The following is a 13,556-nucleotide window of genomic DNA, read 5'->3' as shown; positions in this document are numbered from 1 at the left end:
GGAACAGTGATGCAACATTGGCATTAACTTACACACAAGTGGTATGTTTTGGAAAAATTGAAAAAAAAAGTGGAAGAGTAATAGCATTTTGTGTCTCCATGGGCTCAGATGTGCAAGTCAGCTCCTGGTAGACAAGCTGGTAAAATCCAAGTGTTGCAGTCATTGTCAGAAGAGGACCTCCATCTGTGGAAAGACCAACATCTGGAAAGAATCTGGCTCACAATTCATCGTCTGATGATCTGTGTAGTTTACAGCACAATAACACACCTCAAGCCTTAAATGTCATTGTGGGACTGCTGACTCAGGATTGTTAAGCATGGATGTCATGGTCTGTAATGTGTGTTTGGTTTTATGTTCTGTACAGTCTGGCCACGTCATTCCTAGCGGTGTACCGATACACACTTCTGCTTTTCATGGCAGAGGGCTTGGGTTCAATTCCTGGCGTCAGGAAGGGCGTCCAGAGTAAAAGCTAAGCCAAAACCATTCATGCAATTGACTCGCTGTGGAGCCCCTGATTGGGGAAGTCAACAATTGGTATACATTACAAAAAAAACTTTTAAATAAACCTCGAATTTTACAGGTGCTCAGCAATAAATAAAACAGCAATCCTTAATGTTTTAAAACCAAAAATCATAGTTTAAGAAAATGAAGAGCAGAATATGCTGATTTGATATTGAACTAATTAAAGAAAATGAACAAACGTATCTCAAGTCAAACACCAAACACCAGAGGTGTGCGGCTTGAGTCAGACTCGAGTCACAATTTTTTTTACTTTGGACTTTGACAATATCTCAAAGACTTTGACATCAATGATTTGGGACTTGACTGAGACTTAAGTCTGATGTCTTGAAAATACTTGAGTGAATGTGTTGAGTAAAATGTGTCCCCATTCAAAGTAGTTAACTAACGCGGTAGTTATGTTTTCCCACAGAATCTCAGAATTTGCCTCATTGAAAGCCTCAACTAACGTCCAATCAGATTTAAGAACACAAAACGAATGTGTGGTTTACATAAATCCACAAATTTAATAGATTGTTACGTTGTTAAAATGGAATTTCATTTGGTAAACACTAAATAGTGTTCATGTAGGAACTTGAAAATTTCACCCCAATGACTTCGGACTTGACTCGACGTGTATTGTCCTGACTTGAGACAATGACTTGGACTTGCACGCCTTTACTTGAGACTTGGCTCGAGACTTGAGATTAAAGACTTTAGACTGTCGAAACACTGACACGCTCCCACCGCTGCTAAAAACCATTACCAAGGGATCAAGACAAAACACAGGAATCAGTAATTTTCTGCTTTAGCAAACATTCTTTCTATATGATGTCAGAGCTACTACGTATTTAAACCAGCCTGTTTTTTTTGTTTTGGTTGTTTTACTTTGCTGTCAAGCTTTAATGGTTTCTGTCATGTGCTTTCATTGTGTGCTTTATGGAAGTCACTGGGTTGCCTCTATGTGATATAGAATATGTTATACAAATAGCATACATACAGTATAGACTGTGTTTACCTTCTGCTTTTCATTATATACTATAGTGCTGCATAGGGGACCAAACTGTAGTGTATTTTATTTGGACTTTAAGGGGTCACTGTCCCATTGCTGACCTTAAAATACAATAATGGAATATGATGGTGCCCCCACAGTACACAGAGATGTACTGTACATTCGTTTGGGACGGGTGTAAAACAAGAGGGCCTCAGTGGGGCCTCCCAGCAGCTGTGAGAGGATGGAGGCAGGAAAACAAAAAGGACACAAATCACTGGGAGTTCAGACCATTAAAGTCAGTACATGCTAAACATTAAATGGAGGACTGACATTAAAAACAAGAGGAGATGAGAGGATAACTATGTGGTAGGATGGGTTCATTTAGTGTGTGGTTTACATTAAATGATTTATTAATGCTGTGTCCTTGCAGCATCATGACAACATTCTCTTGGCTGTGGTACTTTGTGTTACTGTGTGTGTGTGTCTTTGGACAACTTTGGTCATTTTCTAAACACACTGATGGCACAGAAACAAACAAATATTTTAGGACTGAGAAATCTCCAGTTGAGGATCCACCCAGACGCAAGCCTACTAAAACACACACACACACACAACACACACACACACACACACATGCAAACTCAATCCTTCAGTTATTGCTGATGGAAATCTATTGTTACAAAAAATGATAAAGTCACCTAAGGGAAGGAAGCATTTCTTTGCCAAACAGGAGGTCAGTGTCAGTAAAAGCAATCAGACCATCTGCACTCAGATCTCATGTCGGAACACATATAAAAGAAATGTAAACATGACCGCATGCTAAATTATTACAGTTGTTTATGATTAAGAAAAAATAACAAAACTGACATTTTTGTCCATACATTTTTTCCAAGCCTATTCATTTTAACGTTAACATGATTTCATAGAATATCCTGTCCAGAAACCTCATTTAATTCATAGAATGTTGAGTATAGTTTAAAGTCGGTGTCAGTATACTCATATATTGTGGATGATGCATTTTCTCTGCATTAAAGAATTATAGGCAGTTAGTGTGTGTACAACCTGCAAAGTTGTGTTTTTCAGATCTGTCCCCACACCACATTTGAGTGTGGTGGTATGTGCTACTACATTTCACAGATTAAAGGAGTCAGTGTATGAATAAGGATATGAATTAAATTAGTAGAATATTTTTTAAATGTAGAATTACAGACCTACGAGCAAACTCGTACTGTGCTGAAGCTGTAATATTATTAAGTATGTTGTCGAGGGTTTGTAAGGTTTGCTCACACTTTGGCACACATTTTCTGACAAAGTGCAGGAATGTCAGAGCTGTTGATGAATGAAGCCCTGTGTCTTTTATCCACTCAATCAAGACCAGTCATCGATGATCACAGTCATTTTCCGTACATCTGAAGCAAAAAGGTTCTTTTGCTGTGATGAAAACAGTCAAAAGCGCGAGCCAAAAATCCAGAAAGAACCACCACGCCTTCTCCCTTGGCCCAACATGTCTGAACATTAGTGTGTGTGTGCTCAGCCTTTTTCACCTCACAAATACAAAAGTACACACACACATCCAGAAAGCACCTCATGTCACAAACACTTTCCTGACAAAATTTATTTCTACTCAAGCCTCCACCTATCCTGTTCCTCTTCCTGATCATCAGCTAATGTTTCCACATCTGTTATTTTAACACAACATATATAAACGCGCAACAGTGGATTTTTTTGGCTCTCTCATAAGACTAATTAATCACCCATACAGGCAATCTTTAAAGTTCAAATATAAAAAGTACAAATATAGGAATACATAAACATAATCAATTCTGCACTCATCATTTACTCCGATGGCGTGCGCAGATGTGTGTGCGTAGGAAGTGAGCCTCTTCACATAAACACTCAAATTCTTTTATTATTGACGTCTATTTTGGGGTGCTTTGCCATGTTGTACTGAGCAGCTAGGAATAAGATGTGTACCATTTTTTGTTACTCCATCATCAAATACTCCTTGTCTTCACTCATACCTGTCTGTGGTGGTGTCACAAAAAAGCCAAAGAATAAGCAAAAACACACCTGTGGAGTTAATCCTTCAGATGCTCACTGAGCTGATGTCTCATGAGATATGATGGCATCTTGCATCCTGCTTTTTTTCAAGTTCTGTGCAACTTTGGATGCGTATTTTTCTAGAATGTGTTGGTAGAATTCTGAATTGTATGACTTCAGGTATAGGGCACCTGTATATGAATTTTTGCGACACCACACGCTGTTAAACTCTTGTATCTCTCATGCTATATTGATCATCACTATAGTGTTAAAAAGTACTGTAGGAATACTACTCCTACTACATTCTTAGGTGAAATCGGTCTATGGTCGAACTAAATGTGCTTCCACTCAACAAAAACATAAGCTCAGCACTTGTTTTTGCTCCAATTTTTCCCGAGCTGAACTCAAAGATCTAAAACATTTTGTATGTACACAAAAGGCCTATCTCTCTCAAATATTGTTCACAAATCTGTCTAGATCTTTGTTAGTGAGCATTCATCATTCATGATTCATAATCTATCCACCTCACAGGTGTGCATGTCAACATGCTGATGAGACAGCATGATTATTGCACAGGTGTGTCTTAGGTTGGCCACAATAAAAGACCACTCCAAAATATGCAGTTTAAACTGTATTGGGGGTAGGGGTCCGAAAACCCGTCAGTGTGTCACTGTGACCACCATTTACCTCAAATAGAGGCAGAGCATTCCAAACGTGCTCAATGGGTGACATATCGGGTGAGTATGCTGATCATGCAAGTATTGGGATGTTTACAGATTCCAGGAATTGTGTACAGATCCTTGCAACATGAGGTGATGCTTGTGGATGAATGACACAACAATGGGCCTTAGGCTCTTGTCACGCTATTTCTGTGCATTCAAAATGCCATCAGTACAGTAAAATGCACCTGTGTTGTGGATTGAGTGGGCCATGGTAGCAGTGGGGTTATGACATGGGCAGACAAACACAGGTGCATTTTATTTCATATCATTATATCATCCATCCATTTTCTGTGCTGCTTATACTTATTAGGGTCGAGGGGGTGTGATGGAGCCTATCCCAGCTGAGTTTGGGCGAGAGGCGGGATACATCCTGGACTGGTTACCAGCCAATGACAGATCATTATATCATATATACTGTTCAGTATATATATTTATATCCTTTTTCAAGATAGCAAACATGTTTGGGATGCTCTGGGTCGGCAGTATGTATGGTGTTTGAGGCAAATGGTGGTCACACCAGATACTGACTCGTTTTCGGACCCATACTCCCGGACCACCCCTAATACATTTAAACTGCATATTTTGGAGTGGCGTTTTATTGTGGACAACTTAAGGCACACTTGTGCTGTCTAATCAGCTCTTGTGGTGACACACCTGTGAGGTGGATCGATTATGAATCATGAATGATGAATGCTCACTAACACAGATTTTGACAGATTTGTGATCAATATTTGAGAGAGAAAACATTTTAGATCTTTGAGTTCGGCTCATGAAAAAAGGGAGCAAAAACAAAAGAATTGCGTTTATATATGTTTTGAGTGTACGTGTGACCATGAGCACCTATGGCGTCGGTATGGGTCTCAGACCAGAGAACATGTTGTCACAAATATGTACACTTCTAAAAAGATGTATTACCCTTTCACTGTCTCTCTCCAGAGAACACACACATGCACACACACACAAATTGAATGCAGACTTATCCTTTCGTCAGTTCTCACTCTAATGCAGTTCATTATTTCTATTCCCTTTGCTCTTTTTCAGAGTGCTTTACTGAGAGTAAAAGGAGGGCTTTCATGCTGTGGTTTCCAACAATATATATATATATATATATATATATATATATATATATATATATAATTTTTTTTTAATGCAATACTTCAGAAATTTGATCACACTTTATGTGGGAAGGGGTTCAACACAATCCAGCTGTAAGATCATGATAAAGGTCTGATGGTTGATGTCAATTCGTGTGTGTGTGTGTGTGTGTGTGTGTGTGTGTGTGTGTGTGTGTGTGTGTGTGTGTGCGCGCGCTTAAATCTGGACATCATCCTGAGTCCACCTGGTAATAAGCCGAGTCTTGATAGATGGGAACAGCTGCAAATGGACTATAATGTTGATAATGTGCGTGTCAATGTGTGCTCACCAGGATCATCATTTCACATGATATAATTACTCTCTGACCTTAAGCTGTGAAAAATTGTCTGATGGCCATTTCCTCCCATAGTGTGTGTGTTTGTTCGCGTGTGTGTCCGACTTGATGAACGACCTGAATGAAAAAGCTGCAATCAGATCCAAAAGTGTCCCACTCCCTGATACATGCAGTCATCCAAATTCCAGTCTGACTTCAGGAAGACTCCATCCACAATCTAGACAGTTACCGCCTGATGCAATCTTTACCAACAGAAAAACAGAGGAACAATAATCCCACTGTGATAAAAACATGGAAAACCCCTTTGTCAGCGTGACGCACAGGTCTCCCTCCTACTGAGAGTACACCACTTCCCACTCGGAAGATCTAATTAACCCAAAAAGCTCCACACTTCCTGCTGCTCAGCGATTTGGTCGCGCACGATGCAGCGTTACTACAGCAACTGCTATTTTGTGTGTGAGAAAGGGTTTCTAGATGAGAGAGGTTGAATGATAGCGGACACAAAGGCAGGCTGAAGCAGGAAGTCTTCAATTAAGCCCCGTAAATCCGATCCATGAGCCCATGGAAGAGTTACTGCCGTCTGAGACAATAGAAAAATAAAGATACATTTATTAGTACCTGTTTTTTTGTTGTTGTTTTTTTACACCATTCTGATTTTGCCTTGGCAAAGATAACAATGATATCGTCAGACAAACATTCATTTAACAATATGCTGTGCCCCTCTTGTGTAGCAACCCAGGTAGTCTAGTCGAGAGTCAGGGTAAACCCTTGTCTGGTCACCAGTCAATTATGGGCGATTAAAGACAAAATATCATTCACAACTATGAACAATTTATAATCTGAAATGATAAATACCGTGCATATTTTGTTGGACGTGAGAGGAAGCCGGCGTACCCGGAGAAAACCTGTCCAAGCACAGAAAGATTCAAACCAGAACGCCAGGGCGCTGAGGCAGATGTGTTAACCACACTCATACTGTTTGCTTGTGGATCATCACATGTGAAATGACACAGCGTCAAAGGTGCTGTCCCTTTTCAGCTCCAAACGCCACTTTTTTTCCACCAAAAAATATAAAAACACCACTACTGGCTAGCAGATGTTACCGACAGTGGTTTAAAAGAACAGACTGAACAAATAAATGTCTGTATTTGTTACCAGCTAAGTTAACCTTCGTAAAAATTCCCTTTGACCCGAATAAGAGGACGGCATAGCTTTCACCCAACTCTTCACCACTCCATTTGAAACACATTAAGTTTAGAACAAATAAATTGCAGGCTAACCAGTTAGCTTGGGAGCTTGCTACAGTATATGCTATGATTGGCGGCCGTCTCTTATGTCCCTGCAGTGATCCTGCAACCTGTGCACTAGTGTTAAGCAATCTGATGTAAACAAAGTAGACAAGTAGACAGCCTTGTAGACATTTCGGCTCTAATAATGGAATAATTGGAAAGTTAGCGGCCCCCCATGCTGTATCTACTAACCAAGGCAGACAGCATCATTAAATAGAAACAGTCGGGGAGTAGAAAAGAGGGGAAGCAATAGAGAGCGGGGGGGTCATTTTAAATTATGACCATTGCTACTTCCACCATATATTTTTGTATTATTTTAAAACTGTGCGACCCCCCCAAAATACCCAGTGGGATCGTCCCAGCACACTACAACTCTGCACTGGTAAAATGATGAGGATATAAATTATTTAAGCTAGGAGGAATGTGACTGGACATTTGGCAACACAATTCAGGTCATGGCTGATGAAATTGAGAGAAGAATGGAGCTGATTAGCTTGCAGCTCAGTGACCTAAAAATCCAAATTCCTGAGTGCCATCATTACATTTGCGACACTGCACCCTCTCAAACACAAACACTGCTATGCTGATCACATCAAAAGTGAAAAGATTAATAATTGTAGTGAACAATGTGCTCGGAGGTCATCTCCCTTGGCTGCTGACACTTCATGTTCAAACTTGTGCCATCATGCGACCATCTCATCAAGGAAGGAAGAATTTCACCTTTCAGCTTTCAACAGCACACAGAGGTTCATGAGCACATGGAAGAATAAGTTCCATAACAGGAAAGCTGCAGCTCAATAGCTAATAGCCGCCATTGTTTGAGGTCATGCGAGTGGCACAGTGTGACCGTGGCAGCTGTGGATGGAACACAGGTGACAAAAACTTAATGTCTCCTGTGGATGCTCATCCTCCTCCTGACATCCGAACACAAAGTGAACTTTGCTGTCCTCCAAGGTCTTCCAACAGTCCCCCCTAGTTTGAGTTAAAGATGAGTAAAAAGGGACTGGCTGCAAGATAATTACTGGTATTTAAATGTTCCCACTGCAACAAACAGTACACTTGACTCACTGAGAAGCTTTTTCACACAAGGTGTTTGGAAGAAATTCCACTGGAGATGGAAGTAATCACAGTCACTGAGTCACAGCTCCTTGGAGCAGACAAGGCTTTTGAAGCACAAAATTCTGATGATAAATAAGACATGCTTTGACTTGGTTTACTGTGTGGCAGGCTTTGACTGCTGGGATAAATCATCCATCTGTGGTGCAAGACTCAACTGGCGATAAACAATTATTTCCCATTCAGCCTTACTTTTCATGTAGCTGGAATAGAGTCAGGAATGACATACAATTCCCTCACATCAAATAAAACATAACTAGCATGAAGCAAGTTTTCGGAAATACAACATCAGTATTTGAACCACACACATTACACACACCACCTTCAGAGACACAACATCAGCGCTAGCTCATAACACAGCTGGAGCATCACAGGAGAAACATTATTACAATGGGAAAAAAAACAAAAAATGTGTAGAATTGACAAAGTTTGTACAAGCGCTATAACTTTGAGCAGTGATCTAATCACCAACCCAAAATGAGAGGTGTCCAAGCAGGTTCACCACTATTATAGATCCGGGTCTCCGTAGCAACAATAGAATGTGTAGTCGCCTTAAAAAGCCAGTGCACCACTACATATTGTTGCATTAAGTGTTGTTCGGCATCCTTTATCAGTTGTGAGTCATTTTCCAAATCGCCAGGAAATCACATGTGAGTCATGCCAAGTACTCATAACACAAGGTTCCAAAGTCCAAGTTCCTGTGGGAGGCTAAAATCACTCACATTTAAGTGATCATTGCTGTGTGGGTGAAAAATAAATATTTTGTAAGAAAAACAAACTAATGTCTATACGTGCCCTGCGATTGGCTGTCGACCAGTCCAGGGTGTACTCGCCCGAAGTCAGCTTGGATAGGCTCCAGCATACCCCAGCGACACTAATGAGGATAAGCGGCATAGAAAATAGATGGATAGATGGATGGAGAACAAACTAAGAATTCATCTTAAAGTGAAGAAAAAATGTGATAAACACACTAACCTACTAACAGGCGAGTAAAAAGCATAAAAACAACTGAGAAGAATATATTGGAAATGCATTATTTAATATCCAACAAACAAGCAACCGATTCCCTATGAAGACTAAACAGAAACCGATAAATACAATGAACCAATGAGGCATAGGCATGGCATCATAATTAATTCTGTAATTTGTGTGGAATTCATTAAAATAATTGCTGGACTGTAAGTCGCAACAGTCAAAAAATGTGTCATGAAGAGGAAAAAAAATATACATAAATCGCACTGGACTATAACACATTTATTTATAATTTAATTTCACAAAATTCAAGACGAAGAACAGGCATTTAACCTGGAAAGGCGAGTTATTCTGGGATTGGAACACCAATATAAATGAAATCTTCAAGATTAAACACGCTTGATTTACAAAATAATCATCAAACTTACTTAATTGTTCTATGACACACACAGAGCAATCTGCTCCGTTCTCCTTGCGTCGTGAGGCGTTCAGGCGCACTTGTAATTACGAGTGGTAGGCGCTAATTGTTTTTCATTTTTATTCACGTATCCCCTATTTCAATTGGGCAAACCCCAGTTTGGGAAACTAGGATGAATAACAAATGGCGTTTGACGCCCCTGCACAACCTAAAGCTCCATTGGTTCATTGAAGGGAAAAGTACCCCAGATCATGATGGCGGCTCCTCCACTGTGCCGTGTGGAAAACATCTCAGGTGGCACTTCCTTGTCTTGCCAGTAACGTTGGAAGCCAACAGGATTGTCAAGGTTACACTTTCCTCATCAGAGAATAAAACTTTCTTCCACCTTTCAATGTCCCATATTTGATGCTCTCGTGCAAATTCCAAAGCGATATTGTGGCGTTGAACAACCTGGGTCTAGCACATGATTTTTTTTGTTTAATAACCGTCAGGATCTTTGAAGAAGTCTCAAATGACTGTCTTACTGCATCCAACCTCAACAGCAATGTCACACTGGGATAGGCCTTGCTTATGCAGCTCAACAATCCGACGGCGTTCAAAGAGAGAAAGCATTTTTGCCTTTGCCATCAAGAGACCATGATAGTGTGAATACCCGACAGAAAATGATGTTGAATCCACATCTTTGCCAAGATTTGGGCTTTTAAAAGCTGTGGTTTTAAACTTTTAATCAGCTGATGAGCATCTTATTTTACTTTCATGGTTGTTTGTTACGGGCCGCACGGTGGTCTAGTGGTTAGCACGTTGGCCAATACAGGAACAGCCTGGAGATCGGGAAGACCTTGGTTTGATTCTCTCTTGGGGCATTTCTGTGTGGAGTTTGCATGTTCTCCCCGTGTGCGCATGGGTTTTCTCCGGGCACTCTGGCTTCCTCCCACATTCCCAAAAACATGCAAGTGAGGTTAATTGGCGACGCTAAATTGCCCATAGGTATGAATGTGAGTGTGAATGGTTGTTTGTCTATATGTGCCCTGCGATTGGCTGGCGACCAGTCCAGGGTGTACCCCGCCTGTCGCCCGAAGTCAGCTGGGATAGGTTCCAGCATGCCCCCGCGACCCTAATGAGGATGAAGCGGAAAATGGATGGGTTGTTTGTTACTCTTTTTTTTTTGTTTCGCTCCCATTTCGTTATTTTGCATTTTGTAAGTCTACTACTACTGGTCTTAAAATTTGGATAAGAGTTTTAGGAAAGAAAAACGCTAAATAAAGCTGTAAATTAGTATCATAGGTCGTGTCTAACTCCAGCTGACAGGGTTTATATTTTGGCATGAGCAATTCAACGTTGTATATTAAATGCTATTGTAGTGTGTTCCTCTTGCGCTTGCGCTTTAAACTTGGCCGAGGTTTTCAAACATTTCACAGCAAAAAACATCTTAAGGGGCCTCTGTGGTAATCTGTTTTAGCCAAACAGCTGTCCTTGTGGCCTGAAGGGACGAGCGGGGGAAAGAAATGACAAGCTCAGCGGCACGAATGGGAAAACACAAAGAAGGAGCAGAGCGGACATAGCGAGATGGACAGGACATAAAAAGAGTGGATGGAAATATATGAGGGCGTCCACACATGTTTGATTGTGTCAGGGACCAGAAGCACGGGAGTGGGTGGAATTTAACAATTAACATGGACAGTAGTCAGGGAATGTTGGTTTCCGTGACAACAGTAGGCACAGCCGTACACACGGGCTCTTTCATAGCAATTTCCAACACAAATGTCATTCTCATGAGCACCAAGCTACATGTGCGAAAAGCAGCTTCGCTTGCTCAACTTGTAAATGCAACATGCACCTATGACGTACTGCACGAACGTTTAGCCAGCTAATCGGAGGAGGAGGACGAGGAGCTGGCAGAGCTTCCTGCCCCAAATTTGCTTCTAGAAACGTGTGTGTGTTTTTGTGTTAATTGTAACATTGTGTTGTGGGACAGAAGGGGTTGAGAGTTATTGAGGGCACTTTTTGAGCCAGCGGGTTCACCCTGTGCCCTAACAAAGGAGATATGATCTAATCACTTACACGTTTGCCTTCAAAAACAACAAGAAACTTTGAGAGCGAGACGACAAAATCATCTCCAGCTTGGTAAAAAGTGTTCCAGAATCAGTCAGCACAAAACTGAGATGAGGGGAGCAAAGTATACCAAAAGTTCACCATTTGCTCGTACTGTATCTGTATCCGACCCCGAATTTGGGTTATTTGACATGTTTCTTAGCAGATACTTGGAACATCTTGAACCATTGACAAGGCACTGCATATTATGACTATGTTAAATCATAATACTGTAGAAGTAGGCTACTTTTGAGTATTACAGCAGTGAAATGGATCTCTTAGCTTAGTTTTTTAAATGCTGATCTAAAATGTGGATGTTTGGTTATGGACCATCTGGTTCAGGTTTTTTTTTCATTTGTATAAAAAGGGATCACGGATGAATAAAGCGCTAAAGACGGGTGGAGGCTTCCTCAGTGTTCATCCATGCATGCAATGAGTCTCCTTTCGTTACCCCCACCCTGCATATCCTCTGCTGACAGTTTATGCATTGTATTATTTGATTACATGGGGTACACAACTTGTTTATTTTCAGCATGCGAGCTTGATCTCTTCCATCATCCCACTCACTTAGCTAATACTTCAGTCTCAATAAGCAGTGAGGTCATTGTTTTATGATTAAGGCCATGAATTATGCGGTTGACCAAAGATTATCATATGAGTAACACAGGGGGTCTTTGATCATCTGGTGGTTCATGTAGCTAACTTTCATGCTGCTAGCATGGCATCAATTCCCACTCAATGCTCCATTAACAACCAGTGTTGGGAGTAACGCCATTAAAAACTAATGGCGTTAGTATTGTTTTCCAGTGATAGGTAATCTATTTAATTACTATTTCATACTGCGCTAACAACAGAGTTATTATTGTAGCATCCCGACAGTCACACAGAGCCTGATGCTCTTTATTAACTTTATTCTGACCTTAACACATCAACAGCAGCACTCAGTTTCAACATCTCCAACTTGCACACCATCTCCGCATTCTTCACCAATTGCACGCGAGGTGCATTCACGAACCTCGGAGCTCCAAATAGCAACACAAAACACAAGCAGGTTATTCCATTATGCACTAATACAGTACCGCCATGCACGTCAAATTCAGGCCTGCGGGCCAAATGCGGCCCACACAGCAATTTCATCCGGCCCATGCAACTGTGTTACCATAGCATTGAGTTGGCCCACATTGCGGAACTTGACAAACAAAGCGCTTGCCACTATCTGTGTGATCAAGTAATTTTTCCAAGATCATCAAAGTGGCCACATGATTACATATAGCACCAATTGCGCCACCATTCTTACTAAAAGTGCCAGATTCAGACCAAAAGTAACAATAATTTTACACAACTAGAAATGACACCACTTTAACTTTTACACCCAGTCTGTACCAAATAACACCTTAAAGAAGCATAATACAGTCAAAAGTGACATTTAACTACAGCAAAGCATGCTGGCAAACACGTAATCCGCCCATTCCACAGGTGCAAACTCTTCTGGGTTATGCATCTTGCGGATTGTGATGTGTTTGTGTGGATATGAAATACTGTATTTTTTGCCCGGATGTTGAGAGGATTACGAGAAGGTGGTCGATCACAATCACTTTAATGAAATGCTATGTTCCAATCGCAGCACTGCGCGCGGGGAACCAGGATAAAAGTTATGTAGGCTGCTTACTTATCTATTTGCAAGTGCTTATGTGATATTTTCTCAAAATGTGACCATACTAAATACTATTTCTTGAGCCTGGATTATTGGGAAACGCTCCTGTTCGCAACATCAAATGAGCATCTGTGCATGTGCGCTGATGATGCACATGAGTGTGTTTCATTCAACAATTATGTTGGTTAAAGGGGCAAGACGATTTTGAGGTAACTCGTGTGGTAAGCTCTCAATGGCACACACCAGATATTTGAAGGTTTTTCATTAAAGTAATACATTAATTACTTTACCTGGTAACTAATTACATTTATGAAGGAGTAATTCTGTTTGTAA

This window comes from Dunckerocampus dactyliophorus, chromosome 3, assembly GCF_027744805.1.
Source record: "Dunckerocampus dactyliophorus isolate RoL2022-P2 chromosome 3, RoL_Ddac_1.1, whole genome shotgun sequence".
NCBI classification, from domain to species: domain Eukaryota; kingdom Metazoa; phylum Chordata; class Actinopteri; order Syngnathiformes; family Syngnathidae; genus Dunckerocampus; species Dunckerocampus dactyliophorus.
The sequence above is the reverse complement of the archived record's forward strand: the minus strand, read 5'-3'. Positions refer to the sequence as shown.